We start from the raw sequence: 20,198 nt of genomic DNA on the forward strand, positions 1-20,198 counted from the left end.
GGGTTGACCAGTTGATTGAACAAACTTTTATATTGAGTATATGCAGATGATCAAGCACCAAGTGACTGGACGTTTCATTCGCCAGGTGTCAATGAGTTTATTCTCTCCGTAGTTCTCTCTGTGCAGTTTTTTTTTCATAATTTGCTTTCTTCTACGCTAACAGTGAATTCAATCACAGCTGCTCTTGTGTTCTTCAAGTAATCCAATCACACTACTTGTATGCAATCTTAGTGAATTCAATCACTGTTTCTTCTGTCCATATTTATCTCCTTTATTCCATTACGTCACGAGTGAATTTAATCACAGCTTTTCTCATGTTTTCCAAGTGAATCTAATCACATTATCTTTCATGCACTCTTAGTGAATTTAATCACATTTCGTTCTCATCACTCTCTCGCTTTACTCAATCAGTGAATTGAATCACCACTTGTCTTGCACTTTCCAGTTGATTCTAATCATAATTTCAAACAAGCTGTTTGTACACGCTTCAAGTGAATTTAATTACAGCTCAACCATATCTAGTTTGACTTGAGGATATTCACATAGTTTTATTAACCAATTGTATCATAAGATAACTTTAACAATCCAAACAGCGAATCTTTCCGAAAATTCAACCAAACCATACTTTGGTCAATTTCAAGATCATGTACGAACGCCAGCTCTTCCTGAGACTAGTGGTAGGTCATCCGTGGCTACACAGCAAAGCCATGGTTGATATGTTTGAATTCGATTCCTGTTCGTTCCAAGATCTTCTCGTAAAAGTAAATTTTCTTGACTTCCTTTGCCTTTGTATCTGCACAACATTTATACCACCATTTATATAAATAACATCACACCCACACGATGGATACAATTGTTTTGATTGATGGCTGTCCTGACATAAGACTCTACTTTCTAAGTTCATTAGTACATACATATTTCGTCCTACATACTCGTACAAATGAAATCGAATCAATCCATTTGCAGCTGTCAAACAATTTTTTTTTTTTAAATGGTAGAGGATAACTGATTTGTTCACAATAAAATCTATACACTCGTATTGTACGTCTTTTTTTTCATAGTACAAAATATACACGTATATTGAATCACATTTTGTATGTATGAGTCTTTTTTTTTTGGCGACATCTTATACGTGAAACTTTTCACATAAGCATCGCATAACGCGAATGGTGATCTATCTCTATGTACATTCTGTTTGTCTGTGAGTACCATCAAAATTATTCATAGCTACTGGAGAACCAATCCAGTGCGTGTCGGAAATTTAGTCAAAGTGATTGAATTTCATACTTATGCTAAATATCGTTGAGTTTATTATGAAATTATGCGAAGGGCTGTGTCATGTTCTGTATCTGTCAATAATTCCCAATATCCATACTATTCAATCGTTGCGTTGATTATATGAACATGTACATTTTGTTGAACGATTACTTAAAACTTTGGAAGAACTGTGAGCCCATCTGAAACATGACTAGAACATTAAAAAAAATAATTATTTGTAAATTGATCAATACTATAAATGCATGACTCCGCAATATGAATCGATCTCACAAAGTAGTTGATTTAATCAGAAGTGAATTTAACCACAGTTTTTTTTTTCACACAGCATGTTCAACTGCTCTGTTTTCAAACAGCTTTTTTTTTTGCTTTAAATTCGTCTTTATTGTTGCCTTTTCAATTCATTAACTTTAGAGCTCATTCAATTAACACCGTGCTTAGTACAACAAACGAAGTTTCTTCCTGATGCGTGTACTCACTACAATGCAACTAAACTTGGATTAACTTCCACGACATATGCTTACATTTATATGGAATGAACAATATAAAATAAAGCGTTACAAATGAATGACGTTAACCTGTTCACATGAAATATGATTTACCGTTAATGTTTAGAGGTAAGATGAAGTTTTAATACAGAATAATGCAGTTAGCGTATTGTAACTTGAGTTAAATTTATGATCAGTTTACATTTGTCCAGGCTTATTTTGTTTTCTACTTTCAATCTTCATCTCTCTTTACTCTTGTAGTGAATACAACTAGTTTCCGAAGTGAGCAAAATCAAAGTGAATTTATCCATTGTAAAATACAAGTAGTGAATTAAATCTCAGCGCATCGCCGCTTTTACTACATTGCTAGTGAATTAAATCACACCAAATCAATGTTTAGCCTCTGTCTTCTAGAGACAAAACAAGAGTTACTGTGTACGTGCTGTAGGCTTACGTACAAGAACCACAATGCTTGCAGTCTCATTCGTGACTGTACATTTTGAGCCTTCTTCTGGTGCTCCTCATATTGTTTCATGCGCTTCACCGCATGCTCAGATTCAGCTACAGCACAAAAGTTAAGGTAAAGGCAACATTTCTCCAATTCAACCGGAATTGAAAATGGTACAAGATACTTGCATAATTAGGTGAAAATAGTCGTAGAGGCTATTCGTTAATAAGCAGTTGTCTTAAAACATCGATAGGTACCGATTCCGATTAACACATGTCGCCCAGTCGCCCCTGGCGCACGAAACCTATCACGTGTTTAGAATTCTTGTGACCCTCTTGCCAGCGCAGCACTCTACTATACCGATGCGCTCAGGACCAACTTGGTGCGAGCATCGTCAGCTCACTTGCGCAACTGCGCAATTATGCACCTCCCGCCAAAACTTCAAACAATCTCAAACCCAGCTTGCTATGCTCCTCACGAACATCCCGCTATCAATATTTGTAAAGCACGCTCTCTATGTTAAATGTGCAACCTATCAATCAAAATAATTCACAGTACGCAATACTTTTGATAACAAAATTAAATACCTTTTCGTGTTGATTCTCGCTATGATCAATTATCGTGCACATCCTGTGCCGGGTCCGAGTCGATGCGTGGCCTTTACACGATAGAACCTTGACGCCACACAATTAAAATAGGAATCGGACTTTCATCAACGACACTTTTCACTTTCGATATTATATAACACATCACAATGCATGCGCGCCTGTATTGCATGCGCGTTTAGCTTTTTTTTTTCTTAACTGCGAAGCCGCACAACACAATGACAATTTGTTTCGCCACGCGCGAGAAAAAAACCAAGGTCACCGTCGAACAAAGAATTGCCTCATTGCAGCGTCATCAATATTGAGCTCACTTCTGATTCAAAGTAATGGAAACAATTATTTATCACAATTCAGTAAAAACTAATATTAAACTTTCTTTTCTCATTCCGATTTTTCCTTTTCTTTATTTATTCGTTTTTTTTTATTTCGGTAGCTTTTAAACGCTTGGTTCACACTGCTTTTTTTCCGCGTATATTTTTTTATATTTTCACTAATGAATATTACCGAACATTTTCCACGTAATATAAAAACTGCTAATGCATAAGCTACAATATTCAATTTACATCAGGCATTTTTCCACAATTACTTTTGTTGTTTTTTTTTATCCTCGTCGCCACTTGTGGTAGCCGCGTGTTGCAAGCTCGAGTGCGCACAGGAGACTAAGCATTGCGTGATGTAAAACTGACGATCACGCCACCACGCAGGTACATGTATGCATGAGAATGCACGGATAAGGCACTCGTCATCACATTACTAATGTTAAAAATGCATTGAACAAGAAACATATTATGTCAGATAAACCTACACGAGGTAAAGAAAATTGCTGCTGAATTCCAGGTAAAATATATATAATAGGCAATCCATATGAGATTTTTTTCGAAACAAACAACCTGAATAAAAAACACCTTAAATATTATCTCATGTTTATTCTACAAACTCCAAACTAATGCTTGGATCATTCAATTTCATTTATTTAGTTTACATCTAAACAGTTAACATCTAAACAGAGAAGAATCAACACACCGTTTTCCTGCACGATTGTACCCCATTACCCCGAATGCCATTTCCCCGAATCTCATCACCCCGAATTCCATTACCCCGAATGTACCATTACCCCGAATTCCATCACCCCGAATGCTGTTTCCCCGAATTCACAATTATCTTGACATAATGATATTGATGACATTTCCCCATGATTTTGGAATTCGGGGTAATGTCATTCGGGGTGATGGGTCGCTCGGGGTTGCTAAATTCGGGGTAATGGCTTTCGGGTTAATGGCATTCGGGGTAATGGGATTCGGGGTAATGGGATAGAATCTTCCTGCACACCGCCAAAGATCGTCCCAAGCACCCAACGTTCGAAGACTCCAAGTGCTTGCAAGTCCTCCTCGAGCATTGTCTACGTTTCATGCCCGTAGAGGACTACTAGCCTTATGAGCGTTTTGTGCATGGTACATTTGGAACGGGTGTGAATCTTTTTTGAGCGCAGCTTCTTGTGAAGGCCATAGGGCCTACTACTACTTCCACTGATGAGACGCGTCCGTATTTCATGAACTCGTCAACCACCTCGAACGTGTCGTCTATCGTAACACTCCTACCTAGGCGAGCCCTATCGCGCTTTGCCCCACCAGCTAGCATGGACTTTGTCTTGGTCGCATTCACCATCAGTCCAACTTTTGCTGCCTCGCGTTTCAGGTGATTGTACAGGTTTGCCACCGCGAAGCAAACAAATTGACTGGATCATGTAAAAATAGTACCCCAGCTGTTAAGTCTGGCTCTCTGCATAACACCTTCTAGCGCAATATTGAACGACAGATACGAAAGTTCATCACTTTGTCGTAGTCCCCGGCGGGATCCAAACGAACTGGAATGTGCACCTGAAACCTTCACACAATTTTGCACACCTTCCATCGTCGCTCATGTTTGTCTCGTGAGTTTCCCGGGAAAACTGTTCTCGTCCATAATTTTCCATAGCTTTACGTGTTCGATACTAACGTATACTGCCTTGAAATCGATGAAAAGGTGATGCATTTGGGACCTGGTATTCACGACATTTTTGGAGAATTTGCAGTACAGTAAAGATCTGGTACGTTATCGATCGGCCGTCAATGAAGCCGGCTTGATAACTTCTCACGAGCTCGTTTACTGCAGGTGACAAAATACGGAAGATTGTCTTGGATAATACTTTGTAGACCGCATTTCGAATGGTGATCGCTCGAAAGTTCTCACAATCTAACTTGTCGCCTTTTTTGTAGATGGGGCTTATTACCCCGTCGTTCCGCTCCTCCGGTAGCTGTTCTGTTTCCTAGATTGTGCCTGTCAGACGGTGCAGTCAAATGGCCAGCCTCTCCGGACCCATCTTGATGAGTTCAGCTCCGATACCATCATTACCAGCAGCTTTATTGTTCTAGAGCTGGTGAATGGCATCCTTAACCTTCCTCAAATTGATGGCTGGTTGGTTTCCATCGCCCGTAATACTGATGAAGGCATTTCCTCCGTTGTCCTGTCTTCCATTGTCTGTGCTCTCATTGTCATTCAGGTGTTCGTCGAAGGGCTGCTTCCACATAACGCCCGACCGTCAAAATTCTCTCATCTTTATCTCTACACATCTCGGCTCGCGGCACGGAACCGTTGCGGGTTGTGTTGAGCTTCTGATAGAACTTACGTGTTGCTTGAGGCCGGCACAACCATCTCCTAACACTCCGTCTCCTCCAGGTGGCGTTTTTTTTTTCTCTCGAATGAGGCGGGTCGGCTGTTGCCGTTTCCGTCTATAACGTTCAACGTTCTGCTGTATCCCTTGCTGCAGCATGACCGCCCGCGCTGCATTTTTTTCCTCCAGAATCTGCCTACATTCCTCATCGAACCAATCGTTCCGTCGACTCCGTCCCACGTAACCGACGTTGCTGTCAGCTGCATTGTTGATGGCTGCTTTCACTGTTTTTCAGCAGTCCTCAAGAAGGGCTTCATCCAGCTCACGCTCTTCCTGTAATGCAGCCTCGAGGTGCTGCGCGTATACAGTTGCGACATCCGGTTGTTGGTCATACCGGGACGGCCTTCGGTACCGTACGATGGAGAGTTTTAAGCGCAGTTTAACCATCACCAGATAGTGGTCAGAGTCCATGTTAGATACGTTAATAATGTCGGAGAAGTGCCGTTCATCAATCAGAACGTGGTCGTTTTGATTCTGTCTGCTGTGGTGAACTCCAGGTGTATCGGTATGGAAGGCTGGAAAGTATGAAAGTAGGTGCTACGACTGTCCATATTCTTAGAGGTGGCGAAATCAATTAGTCGTAGGCCGTTTTCGTTCGTCAGCCGGTGGGCGCTGAACTTTCCAATCGTTGGTCTGAATTCCTTCTCCTGGCCAACCTGAGTGTTTATGAAGTCGTGACTTGGGTAGCTGTCGTACTCGCGTTCGAACTGCGCGTAAAAAGCGTCTTTATCATCATCAGTGCTTCTAGTGTGAGGGCTGTGCACGTTTATTATGCTGAAGTTGAAGAACCGGCCTTTGAGCATCAACTTGCAGATTCTCTCATTGATCGGCCACCATCCGATCACGCGTATCTGTATATCACCCATCACTATAAAAGCTGTTCCCTGCTCGTGTGTGTTGCCGCAGCTCTGGTAGATGGTTTGGTTACCTCTAAATGTTCGTACCATTGATCCCTTCCAACACACTTCCTACAACACTTCGATGCCAAGTACGCAGGCCCTTCACATGTCGGCGAGTATGCGTGAAGTTGAGAGATTTACAGTTCCACGTACCGAGCTTCCAATCGCTAGACCTTTTACGTCATTGTGGTCTTCGCCGATTGTCTCGGTTCGTATTCTCTCGTTTATTATTCGTTGCTTGATTTTTACGGCTGGCCATTTCCGGAGGACCATTCCCCCAAAATGTTCGGAGGGCCATAGTGCACAGTTCAGCTTAGAGTCCTTCTCTGGCACTCGGACGATGATCAGCCGCTCTTGACTAGGGGAACAGATGCTGTTGTGAGCCGCTTTTAACATGGAGTCCAGACGCTCAAGATTCGAAGAAGCAAAGGCAAAAGCAAACACCCCTCCCATTCCCTGTCAGAATACGACCAAAATTCCCATCGGGGTAGGTTGCCTGATCTTCCCCAAGGTTACTCGTACTCCGGCCAGTGCCACGAGGAGGTAGGGAAAGGAGTTTCTGAGCAGGAGGCTAAGGACCGCACAAAGGGGTCTATTTAATTCCTTCAAGTACGCGAGGTACCGATGGTACGCCATGCTCAGCCATTCACCAAATTGGATCAATAAACTTAAAATAGTTAGCGCATTATCTTCAAAACAGTACGTTGAACATATGTATGCAGTTTTGGAGCCCACACAGCCGTAGTGGCAAAGGCGCAGCTATTCATCAAGACCATGCTGAGGGTAGCGTGCTCAAATACCATTGCTGACGTCGTTGTATCGCATCGTCTGTCAGTTTCTGGAACTCATAACATTTACTGGGTATCAGAAGTAAGAAGAGCAATCACTCCTGATCTGAATGTAGATTCATAATCTTGCAGCGTAATCGTCAAAATACTCTTTATTCATTTATCGAAAATGCGGAAATAGTGAACATACTGCTTTTTTTAAGGGGGCAGGACCCGTCATTGATTTCGAAATTTTCAAAAGCAGTTTTTTCGTTCAAAATCAAGAAAATTTACAGGAAAATGTCAGCATTCTGTTACTGTATTCTGTTCTCCAACCGACACACAGTGAACACATTTTCACTGAATATTTTTTAGTTTTGAACAGAAAAACTGATTTTGTAGTTTCGATGATGACGATGATTACGATGGCTGAGCGTTGATCGTTAAGCGCTTTGCAAAACTTGTTGTAATCCATATATTATTCGCACAGTTGAAAACCGAAATTTTTGACACGCGAAAAACGGATTTTCTTCGAATCCATGCGTCGGTGCTACGTCGGATAAGGTGCGCTGTGTAGCACACCAGATCCGCTGTCCAGCGCACTATGCCCGACGTTAGGTTCAATGCATAATATAAAAAAAAAATCGGTTTTCGCGTGTCAATGATTCCGGCTTACAACTGGAGACGCGATATATTTGGTAAAATCAGAAACAAAAGGTAATAAATTACGTTCATCTTGTTCAAGAGTGTAGACAGTCACATATTAGTGATATGAACTTCAGTAATTTTTTTGACGAGTGTACGAAACGCAAAGAGCTAGAATGATACACTTTGATACCACGTAGTCAATCGCACAGTGCGAGTAAGCGCTGTCAGAGTGCAGTTTAACTCCTGCACGTCTCTTTCGAATTTAATGAGCTGTCTTGCAGCAGGGCGAGCAGCACTCAAAGAGATTTGAGTCGCACCCTATCCCTGATTAAAAAAAGAAACCTGACCAGAAGCACATAACAAGATTATAACACATTCCTATCAACTATTTTATACCGTTTTACGACATATGTGGTTGCCAATTGTTTAGTGTGCGCTAAATTGCTTTAAGATGATACGGAAACATTCTTGAAAACCGTAAAATTTTCTCAGAAAATAATAGAAAAAAATCATTCTCCTTAAAATGTTTGCTCTTTTGCACCTATTTTTCGCCATGGTGTTCTTGATTCACCACCCTCCATAAGAAATCAACGTAGGTGGCGAATTCAGGAATTGAAATTAAAATCGTGGCGAATACTGGTGCAAGTGGTCCAGTATTCGCCACCCCCATTTTTAATACAAAAACAAAGTTTCTGATTAGTTTTTATATTTTCCCTGCTGAGCATGGGTTGAAAGCTTTCGTTTAATGTATTGACAGTAACCAAAGGTCGTTTGATTTATGTATACCTAAACAATATCTTTCCTTAGGGTGGCCAAAACTGGTACACCTCCCCTATCGCATAAAACGTATTATTTTTGAATTATTAATTTAGCGACTTAGGTGTCCGAAACTGGAAGATCTCTCTACCTTTTTCTGCGCACGAATTTTTCAATTTTTCAAATTGCTGTGCTGATCGATGGGCAAACATTGTTAGTGTTGGCAACACAGGTCGACTCGTTCTGTATCACCCGTGCTCAACGAGAGATGTGTGCGAAGTTCGATAGGGCATGTTTTGGATCGAGGATAAAAGAATAGCCAAAAGCAAACTAGAATCCACGTTTACATCTTCCATATATATTATCAACTAAATTTGTTCCTAAAATATTGAAATTTCGTGAGTACCTACCTAAATTAACAATAAATAAGCTTATGAACTAAACATGTAATCATGCAGGGACAGAATTCAACAGAATCTATACTATCGGTATCACAGATCGGCGGGTACTTATATGTAGGACTGATAATGTAAGTAAAACTTAACCTAAACCAATTGAAATGGTAATAAATAGGATTTTTTTTGTAGCTAAAAGCTAACTCAAGCAGAAAAAAACGAGTTTGCTCGTAGAGGTCCGAAAAGCATCCGTCCCGTGATAACAAACTTTTAGATTATCAACGATTTATTCTTTACCTCACGAGAACAACAACCACCAACCACAATGGACTCCAGTGATGCCCAATGCATTATATGCCATCGACCAAATTCCGTGGAGGCGAACATGGTACAATGTGATGGTTGCAGCCGTTGGTATCATTTCTCGTGTGCCGGCGTCGGGGACAGCATAGCGGATGCGGACAAAAGCTATCGATGTGCTCTGTGCAAGAGAAGGGATTCGCATACAGCGTCATCGTCAAAATCTACCACGTCTACTACTGCCAGTCAAAGAGAAGCTCGACTGCAATTGGAAATGCAGCGTTTGGCAGAGGAAAAAGCACTGCAAGCAAAACTGATGGCAGAAAGAGCAAAACAGGACCAGGAGATACAGGAGAAGGCCCTGCTGTTGGAGAAAGATCGACGAGAAAAGGCCATCGCAGATCTTATGAAGCTGGAACAGGAGTTTCTCGACCGCAAGTATAAGTTGCTGCATGCGCAGCTAGATGCAGATGATCGATCGAGTGTGGTTAGCAATGGATCCGACAAGGCCGTCGATAAGGTTCGAGGTTGGATCAATAATCATCCGGTGATTCTGGGTACCAAAACTGGTGAAAGCGTTCCCACTGGACTCACAACACAGACGGGTGTTCTGGTCGAAACACAACCGACTTCGGCAGCGGCAGGGCTCGCACATGGCAAGATAATTTCCAACAATGTTGCGATAACTAAGACTTGCTCGAAATCGCCAGATATCGTTATGTCTCCCATTCCCAATCGAGAAGAAGGACATCTAGGCCAGCGTAACATGTCATCAACACCCCGAGCAGTACCGGCTCCGCCTCTGATGGTAAACTGGGCCGTAAGTAGCGAATATCGATCGGCGCCATCGGCTGCAGCTTCAGGTGCTGCCGTCCAAACTCAGATGCCGATTTCCGTGTCCCAGCGGGAGAACCCAGGTCCCCTAGGTATTGAGAATAGTGGTATAGTTCACCAGGTGGGATCTTACTATCCGTACGTTACCACTTCGTCTCTGGTAAGTACAACCAATTCGGCTGCCTGGAGAACTGTAGAGCCAATTCATGGTAGCAGCTATATGCCATCGTCGAATGCTATCCCACTAGCACGTCCGCGGTTAGGATTTGCGGATATATCGATGTACGTTTCCTCTTCGAGCTTTGGCCAGAGCTACTCAGGCAATGTTAAACCCCCTGGCTTTCCGAATCACTCGTCTTTATCAAACGCTGGTCAGTTTTCCACAACAAATCCCCCTCTACAAACCACCTCGAAAGTTTGGGAAAATCTTAATCCGGTATCATGTCCTCCGGTGGTCAGTGTTTCTAGCTACCAAACGCCAATATCATCAGTGTCGATTCCACAGCTACAAACCGTATCCTCTCAAACTCTGTACGGTCCTAACGCTCAACAACTAGCGGCACGCCACGTCGTTCCCAAGGAACTTCCACAATTTTCGGGAAATCCAGCGGAGTGGCCACTTTTTTGGAGCAGTTTTGAGACGTCTACCCAAATGTGCGGATACAATGATGCGGAGAATCTCATGCGACTTCAAAAATGTTTGAGGGGCGATGCACGAAAAGCGGTAAGCAGCTTTCTTCTTCACCCGGCAAATGTGCCTGATGTTGTCAATACTCTGCGAGTACTGTATGGACGACCAGAAGCGATAATCAACGCCTTGTTGGCTGAAGTTAGAACAAAACCGGCTCCTCGAGCAGAAAAGTTGGAGAGCGTCATTAACTTTGGGTTGGCCGTTCGTAATTTCTGTGCGCATTTGGTTTCGACCAATCAACAGGTGCACTTGGCTAATCCAATTCTCATTCAGGAATTAGTCGAAAAGCTCCCTGCAAGCATCAAGCTAGATTGGGCTTTGTATTCACAACGATTGGTCAGTGTGGATTTGAGAGCTTTTGCGGACTATATGAACGTTATAATTACCGCTGCAAGTAGCGTTACATCGATCGGTGAGCGATCGTCGAAGGTGAAAGGGAAGGCCGTGGTGAATTCGCACGTGTCAGAGGACTACGTATCGAAGGTTCACGAAGACAGCGAGAAACCAGAAGCGTCTGTATCATCCAGAATCGAGCGGCTATGTGTAGTTTGCAAGGCAGCAGGACACAAACCTAAAGATTGCGGATTGTTTAAATCAAAGACGTTGGGCGACAGGTGGAATACAGCGCAGGAGCTTAATCTTTGTAAGCGTTGCCTCTACCCACACGGAAAATGGCCATGCAAAGCATCTAACTGTGGGGTCGATGGCTGCGAGGAAAGACATCATCGCTTGCTACATCCAGGCAACCCACGGACCGATGACAATCTACCAACACCAGTGTCCGGTGTAATCTCCGTTCACCAGCAACACCATCAAATACTTTTTCGAATTATACCGGTTCTTCTCCACTCTAAGGGCCGATACATCTCCACTTTCGCTTTCTTGGATAGTGGATCTGATTCCACACTAATAGAAAAATCATTAGCGGATCAACTAGGAGTGAATGGTCCAATATCGCCATTGTGTATGCAGTGGACCAACGGAGTGAAACGCACAGAGGAAGAGTCACAACTGATTCAACTCAGTATTTCTGGCATGGTTTCAGAAAAACAGTTCAAATTACGCAACGTTCAAACTGTCGACTCTTTAGAGCTACCGCGACAATCTGTCTTCTTCGATGAATTTAAGGACAAGTTTCCGTATCTGAGAGGTCTTCCAATTCAAAGCTACACTAACGCAGTTCCTGGTATTCTGATTGGGTTGGACAATACGAGGCTGAAAACGACACTTAAAATCCACGAAGGCCGCGAAAACGAACCAGTCGCAGCCAAAACCAGGTTGGGTTGGGTTCTGGCCAAGAGAGTGAATATTCATCGCAGCGAGTTCTCCATATCTGTGTGAAATCCAGGGACGAGGAGCTACATGAGCTCGTGAAGAGTTTTTTCTCCGTAGAAAGTGTAGGAGTGGCAGTAACGACGGCGGCGGAGTCAGCAGATGAACAACGAGCATGGCAGAACCTGGAATCCACTACTAAACGGGTCGACTCCGGGAGGTTCGAGACTGGGCTCTTATGGCGGTTTGACAACGTGAAGTTCCCCGATAGTAGGCCGATGGCTGAACGAAGATTAAAATGCCTTGAACGGCGACTTTCAAAATCGCCATCAACGGTGATATTATGGAAATGTTCCATCAAGTGGAAATCAGACCGCAAGATCGACCAGCTCAAAGATTTCTGTGGCGAAACCAACCAACGGAACCAATTCAAGTCTTTGAAATGAATGTCGCCACCTTTGGTTCAACATGCTCTCCAAGCTCCACCCAGTACGTGAAAAACTTGAACGCAACTGAGCACGCCGAAGAGTTCCCTAAAGCAGCCAGGGCAATCCGGAGAATCATTACGTGGATGATTACCTGGACAGTGTGGACACTGTCGAAGAGGCCGTTCAGCTGGCAATCGAAGTCAAAGAAGTCCATGAAAGAGCTGGATTCTTAATTCGGCACTGGATGTCGAACTCCACAGAGGTTTTGCAACAAATCGGCGAACAGAACACAAAGTCTGTGAAGAGCTTCGTCATGGATAAAGGAAGTAACTCAGAACGAGTTCTTGGAATGGTGTGGCTTCCTCAGGACGATGTCTTCTCGTTTTTACTTACTCTCCGTGAAGATCTGCAACGCCTACTCCATGGTTCATCTGTACCATCGAAGCGCGAGCTGCTGAGTCTCGTCATGAGCGTGTTCGACCCTCTGGGTATAGTTGCTCCTTTCGTAGTACACGGAAAGGTGCTAGTGCAAGAAGTATGGAAGTCTGGAGTCGGTTGGGATGAACAGCTGCCGGCGAACATTATTCCTCAGTGGAAAAAATGGGTGAACTTATTTGGAACGCTGGAAACAATTAGAGTGCCCAGGTGCTACTTCCCAGGTTACAGTCCAAACACATACGAATCTTTAGAACTACACGTGTTCGTTGATGCAAGCAGTGCTGCATATGCAGCAGCAGCCTATTTTCGTGTAGATGACGGTGGAACAATCCGCTGTAGTCTCGTCTCCGCTAAAACCAAAGTGGCACCGATAAAGCTACTCTCTATTCCACGGCTCGAATTACAAGCAGCAGTAATTGGTACACGTCTAAGAAGACCATCATCTCAGACCATACGCTCTCGATCAAACGTACTGTCATGTGGAGTGATTCGTTCACGGTGCTACACTGGCTTAGGTCAGATACGAGGAAGTATCGCCAGTATGTGGCCTTTAGGGTTACGGAGATCTTGGAAGAAACCGACGTCAGTGAATGGAGAAAAGTTCCAACGGGTATGAATGTTGCTGATTAAGCCACAAAATATGGCCGAGGCCCCAGATTCGGCGAAGAAAGTAGGTGGTTTAAGGGGCCGGAATTCCTCTACAGAGCAGAACAAGACTGGCCCAATGAGGCCATTGAGATAGATTCAGAAGAAGAAATGAAAGTAATCCACGTGCATCTGTGTCAAACAGAGGAGCAAGTGATAGACTACAAGCGCTTCTCTTTGTGGGAACGGTTGATCGGCGCGATAACATTCGTACGTCGCTTTGGAGACACCAATTGGAAGAAACAAAACCGAGTCGAGGTGGGAACGATGCCGAGTAGTGAAGAGCGCAGACAAACTGCAAATCTGGTATTCAAGCTGATTCAAAAGGAAGCTTATTCGCAAGAGTATGCAGTGCTCCAGAAAAATCAACAGTCTTCTAAACTCGATAAGAAAAGTCGCATCTACAAACTATCTCCCTTTTTGGATGACACCGGAGTTATTAGAATGGGTAGTCGACTGAAAGCAGCTGATTGCGTTTCTTACGAGGCCAAATTCCCGGTTATCCTGCCAAAAGAGCATTACGCTACCCAACTTCTTATTGGCTGGTATCATCGTATGAACAAGCATGGCAACAACGAGACAGTAGTCAACGAGCTCCGACAAAAATTTCACGTTTCCGAATTGCGAGTTGCTGTTAAGAAAGTTGCAGACAGATGTTGTTTGTGCAAAATCAAAAAATGCTCGCCGAAAGCACCCCCAATGGCACCGCTTCCAGCCGCTCGTCTTAAACCGTATGTTAGAGCTTTCACGTTTACGGGTCTGGATTACTTCGGGCCGCTGAATGTACGCTTCGGCCGTGGCTGTATCAAGCGATGGGTGGCACTGTTCACGTGCTTAGGAACGCGTGCAGTCCATCTAGAGCTCGCATATTCTTTGTCCACTGAATCATGCAAAACAGCGATTCGTCGGTTCGTAGCTCGTCGCGGAGCACCAAAAGAGATCTACTCCGACAGGGGGACCAATTTTCAAGGGGCTAGTGCAGAATTACGACAGCAGATCAAAGCTATCAATGAGGAATTGGCGGAGGTGTTCACAAACGCCGAAACCCAATGGAGATTCAACCCCCCGTAAGCTCCCCATATGGGAGGAGTGTGGGAGAGATTAGTACGCTCTGTTAAACAAGGATTAGAGCAGATTCAATTGCCGAAGAATCCGGATGAGGAGACACTTGTCACCGCTCTAGCAGAAGTAGAATCGATAGTTAACTCGCGCCCTCTCACATACTTACCGATCGACAGCGAAGAAAGTGAGGCCTTGACTCCGAACCACTTTCTGCTGCTTAGTTCCAGTGGAGTGGTTCAACCAGCAGTTGCGCCTATTAATGAAGGCACGGCTTCCCGGTCGAGCTGGTGCCATATCAAAATTATGTTAGACCGATTTTGGCAACGCTGGATTCGCGAGTATCTTCCGGTTATTGCTCGGCAGCCAAAATGGTTTGGGGAAGTAGATCCTGTCAAGATCGGTGACTTGGTAACCGTTGTGGAGGAAGGAGTAAGGAACAGTTGGATTAGAGGAAGGGTGGTTTGAGTATACACTGGAAGCGATGGACGAGTTCGCAGTGCGGATGTGCAGACCTCGATGGGTATCATGCGACGGCCTGTGACGAAGCTCGCGGTATTGAATGTTGCCAAGGAAGAGAGTACCGCTTAAGAACTCTTGAAGCAATACAGACCGGGGCGTGTTGGCAACACAGGTCGACTCGTTCTGTATCACCCGTGCTCAACGTATATATATATATATATATATACGCTTATGAACTAAACATGTAATCATGCAGGGACAGAATTCAACAGAATCTATATGATACCGATACACAGATCGGCGGGTACTTATATGTAGGACTGATAATGTAAGTAAAACTTTGTAGCTAAAAGCTAACTCAAGCAGAAAAAAACGAGTTTGCTCGTAGAGGTCCGAAAAGCATCCGTCCCGTGATAACAGTTAGTAAAACCTTCAATGTAACGCAAATTCAGGCATTTTGGCAATTGTCTGAACTTGGCCGATAGTCATTTCGAAAACTCCTCCTTTATAATTTTGTTTGAGTTTGAAATAAAACGCATCAACGTCCATAACGAGAGCATACTTTAAGAAATAAACACTATGATTAACTCTAATAGTTTTATTTTATTTTATTTCAGATGTTACACCACCTGCTAGTTGGATATCAATAAGTCAACTACGAAAAGCCGTAGTCGTGATTAATAGTGAACCGTTGAAAAATCCTTAAATATGTCTAATACATAAGTTATTATCAGTGAAACAGTATTAATTCTGCTGTAAAAATTCAGCCTAATGAAGTGCTACAAACATGACCCGCAAATACGAGTACCAAATGGATATGGAAGCAAATAGAGCAGACGATGTGTAAAATGTGTATCAGGAAAAAGAACTGCAAAAAAAGGTAAGTTGAAAAGGAACAGGAAAATTGATTACCCTGATGTCCTATCAAATATTATTTTATTACTTACGTGCCACTCAGCAGGTTTATATTTGTACCGCTTCAATTTATTTTGTTGTTCACAGATGGAGATGAGCTTATTTCAGAAAGATAGCAGCTCACAATGATTGATCTTTTCACTTAACGACATTTGCAAAAGCCACCTGTAGACTAACGTACAGTGATACATGGTAAACTCCTCTTAAGAGAGAGAGCGAAATTTAATGAGTGAAATTTCAGGCACATTACGAAACGTTCGCAAAATTTCCACCTGTATCGAAATTTCATCCCAACGAATGTTGCTTTCGTAGGCGTCTGTGGCTTTAAGTATGAATATCCTTCAGCAGCAGCATGTAAAACGTAAATGACGGAAAGAAATTTATCGTTCTCCATTTCATTCGCATAAAAATTAAAAAGAGCTTGTCAACGATAATTTGAAAATGAACTTTTTCATTGTTATTCAAGTTTCAGTGTTATACACCAAGAAACATCAAATTAAAATAACTAATGGAAGTAAGCTAATGAACTAAATTTGTTTGCAATGTGATTCTTCGATAGCGTATAAATACTAATGATACATCACACATTTAAACTTTTGTCAGTATGCTTATGATCAGTTGGAATATTGGACAAAAGCAGCAGTAACTTTGCAAGGAAACAAAATTTTAAATTTCTGCAAAGGCTCTCGAGTAAACAGGTTTAGCAAGTTCAAACTTTATGAAATAGTTCTTAATTGAGTTAAATGTACCGTAAAACGTGGTAACTTTGATAGTTTTTTCGAAGAAAACTTGCATATTTATGCATGCTGTTTCAAAGATTTACAATTTATATTTTTAAAACAAGTACTGACATCCTAGCTATCGATTACAGTTGATAGATTGGCAAAAGATTTATTTTGAATGGATTTATAATTTTTCATATAATCGAAAGTTAGTTTTCTGTTTTGGGGTAACTTTGATAATGGAGTGTGATTCGAACAAATTTGAATGAATAACGAACATTTGTAGGGCATTGCATACCTCTAGGCGTTTAACGTTATATGGAAATTTCTGACTTAGATTATAAAAATGGTCCCAGTTTGTGAAAATGCTTTTCGCTAAGAGATTTGAGAAGGTATTCAAGTTCTATGATAACTAGGCTGTCAAAGATAAGTGGCCAACTATTTAAAACTACATTAAATAGTGATCGTAGAACAGATTGTTTGTAAGCGTTTCGAAAATGCTAAAATTGTGTATTTTTTTAAATTAGTCTAAAAAGCCTAAAATGTTCTTGATTAAAATGAAAACTGCTCTTACATGATGTGGCATACTAATATACTTTAGTTTTGCATTCGTTTTGCTTAACTGATTAACAGAAATTATGATATTTCGTTTAGTATGTGGTGGGTTACACACTATCAAAGTTACCCGCATTATCAAAGTTACCCCATTTTACGGTACTCAAAATATCGTTCTTCCAGTAACATATCATAGCTTTAGAAAATTGAGAATTCATAGTTTTCTAGTACAGTTATTCTTCGGAAAGCTGTTTGAAGGGACCGTCATAGTAACCATAAACTTTGTTTTTAGTATGGTTCCATAAATCGATGTCGAATCATGGAGCATCGAGGTTTCACTGTATGAGATACGATATGCACTAAGAGTTGTCACAGTAGTTCTTTTAACTATTCGTATTGGCGAGAACAGAAATGGTAAGAGTGGATTTCTGATTTGCTATGTTTGTTGCCAACAAACAAGCTTTGCGCGTCGAAAATATTTGCGTACCAGTATTGATTGCATTCTGATTCATATTGTTCTTTTGCCAAAATTTTAGAACAACGTCAATTCGCTACTTGTTACAAATAACACAAACTTAAGACACCTAATCAGATTATAACATGGATTATTTTGCACGTTTTTCCACACTCTCTCTCTTATTCACATCTAAATGCATCACACAATTCGGTCAAATATGTGCTGGCTGCGTCCAATGACGCTGGTGAGCATAAGCAATAAAATATGCAAAAGAATTTATTGATTGCTCGAAACGTGTTCACATTGCAGACTACATTTCAACTAGCATTTCATTACAGGACTGCATCCATCGACCTACCTTTACGTTGGTTGGGTGCAGTAGAATGTAAGCGATTCATGTTCGAAACTATAACCTGCCAGCTGGTTGCATATTCCAAATAAACTTTATGGCCAGTTAATCTATGGTTAGATCTGGAAACCAGTTCCACTACGGCAAATTACGTGAATCTATGGAAGTATTTAAGCTGAATGCTAGTATGGGGCCCAGATAGCCGTAGCGGTAAACGCGCAGCTATTCAGCTAGACCAAGCTGAGGGTCGTGGGTTCGAATCCCACCGGTCGAGGATCTTTTCGGGTTGGAAATTTTCTCGACTTCCCAGGGCATAAAGTATCATCGTACCTGCCACACGATATACGCATGCAAAAATGGTCATTGGCATAGTAAGCTCTCAGTTAATAACTGTGGAAGTGCTCACAAGAACACTAAGCTGAGAAGCAGGCTCTGTCCCAGTGGGGACGTAACGCCAGAAAGAAGAAGAAGAAGAAGCTAGTGTGACGCAATGTCGATGCCAACTCCCTGGTGGTTGACATTTTCCTGTTTCTAGGTATGTCGATAATCATCTCAAATCAAGAGGGAAAAGCAAATGTAATCATCAACGAAATTACCTTAATTTTTCATGGCGATAATGACGAGGTAATTTGGATCCCAGCCCGGGAGTTCCCAGTAGAATAGGTATTTTAATGCAATAGGCAATCATGCAACAACGTACGAGCGATTGCCCATATTAACCACTATTGATGTGCTGGAGGCATTGGTTGTTGTATATTTAAGATGATTCCAGACGTCGCTTCACATGAAGTCATTCATTTGTACTTCACACTCATAAACAAACGTGTAAATATACGCCATATTACACCGACATGTGAATCTGAACAAACTTAAATTTATGCATTACATTTTTATTACATTGCAGATTATAACAGTGTTGGCAGAGGATAAAATATAATATTGACATCATAATAACACAAATTCTTTTTGATAACGATGGTTTTGATACTTTCTAAAACTAGTCAAAGTACGGACCCGTGTTTTTGAGTTTCCCTTGGACCCGTTGCGAAATAAAAATTTCGCTAGTTGTAATCCTTCTTGGACATCGCCATGAGAAATAAACCTCTTAGATGCTCATTTCTAAAACTTCACTGTAAATGGTCGCTGTTACGAATAAAAAAAGAGAGGATCTCTGAATTCAGTGCTTCCTTTCAAACAAGTGGGGTTCAAAACTGTCGCTAAACGTGTCGAAATGGAAATGTTAACGTTGAAAATCGAATCGCAATGAGCAGTGCGTAGGTCATCTTTTGCGTTATGTGATGCTTATATGCGCAAAATTTCACGTATAAGATGTCGCGAAAAGGCCTTATACATACAAAAGTGGAGGCGATATACGCGCATATTTTATATGATGAAAAGTAAAATGCAATACAAGTGTGTATATTTTATTGCGATCTAATCTGTACTCTTAAATGACTTAATTTATAACAATAAAGTTGATTTAACAGCTGCTACGGATTGATCCGACTTATTTTGTATGTGTATGCGGGACGAAACGAAATGTACATATGAACCCATAAAAAAGCGATGTGATGCAATTCGTAATAAACGACTTTATTCGTAAACTGTTATGTGTCTTCTGGTTTTCTGGGACATTTTTCAAACATCAAATTGAAACATCATCTAGCTTCTTTTCGATTCATGTGAGAAAGTAAAGGATGCTGCTAATCGAGGCCAGCTTTTCCGAATTTGTTGGATTTAGGAAGGAGATTTTAAACTCCATTAGAGCAATCATGGTTTGCTTTAAAATCACAAAGAACAAAAGTTTGACATCAACTTCCTCTCTAAAATGCCATTTTTTTTAAATTAATTCCAAAGCTATAGATTTATTAAGTTGATTTTACCAAACACTCTAACATTTTATCTTTTAGTTTGGTTATTTTCTATTGAGTCCTCAACAGCAAATCCTCTTCAATGCACTCAGTATGTTTTTTTTTCTGCTGAATGCCTTGAAACTCCAAAACGATTTGCCAGATTGTTCTAATTCTAACAGAACACGACATCGATGTGGTTGGATTTTCTTGTCTAACACATTCAAAAC

General features: G+C 41.7%; 1 protein-coding gene across 17 annotated transcripts in view; it reads left to right on the forward strand.

Moving 5' to 3' along the window:
• LOC5567708 overlaps positions 1 to 20,198 on the forward strand; it is a 424,671-nt gene that overhangs the window by 45,434 nt on the left and 359,039 nt on the right. For all 17 annotated transcript variants that reach the window (XM_021844068.1, XM_021844074.1, XM_021844070.1 and 14 more), the window contains one exon: positions 15,738 to 16,000. The gene's annotated coding sequence lies outside the window, so the exon portion shown is untranslated. The remainder of the gene's footprint in view (positions 1 to 15,737; positions 16,001 to 20,198) is intronic.

The sequence above is a fragment of the Aedes aegypti genome, chromosome 2 (genome assembly GCF_002204515.2).
Source record: "Aedes aegypti strain LVP_AGWG chromosome 2, AaegL5.0 Primary Assembly, whole genome shotgun sequence".
In the NCBI taxonomy this organism is placed as follows: Eukaryota; Metazoa; Arthropoda; class Insecta; order Diptera; family Culicidae; genus Aedes; species Aedes aegypti.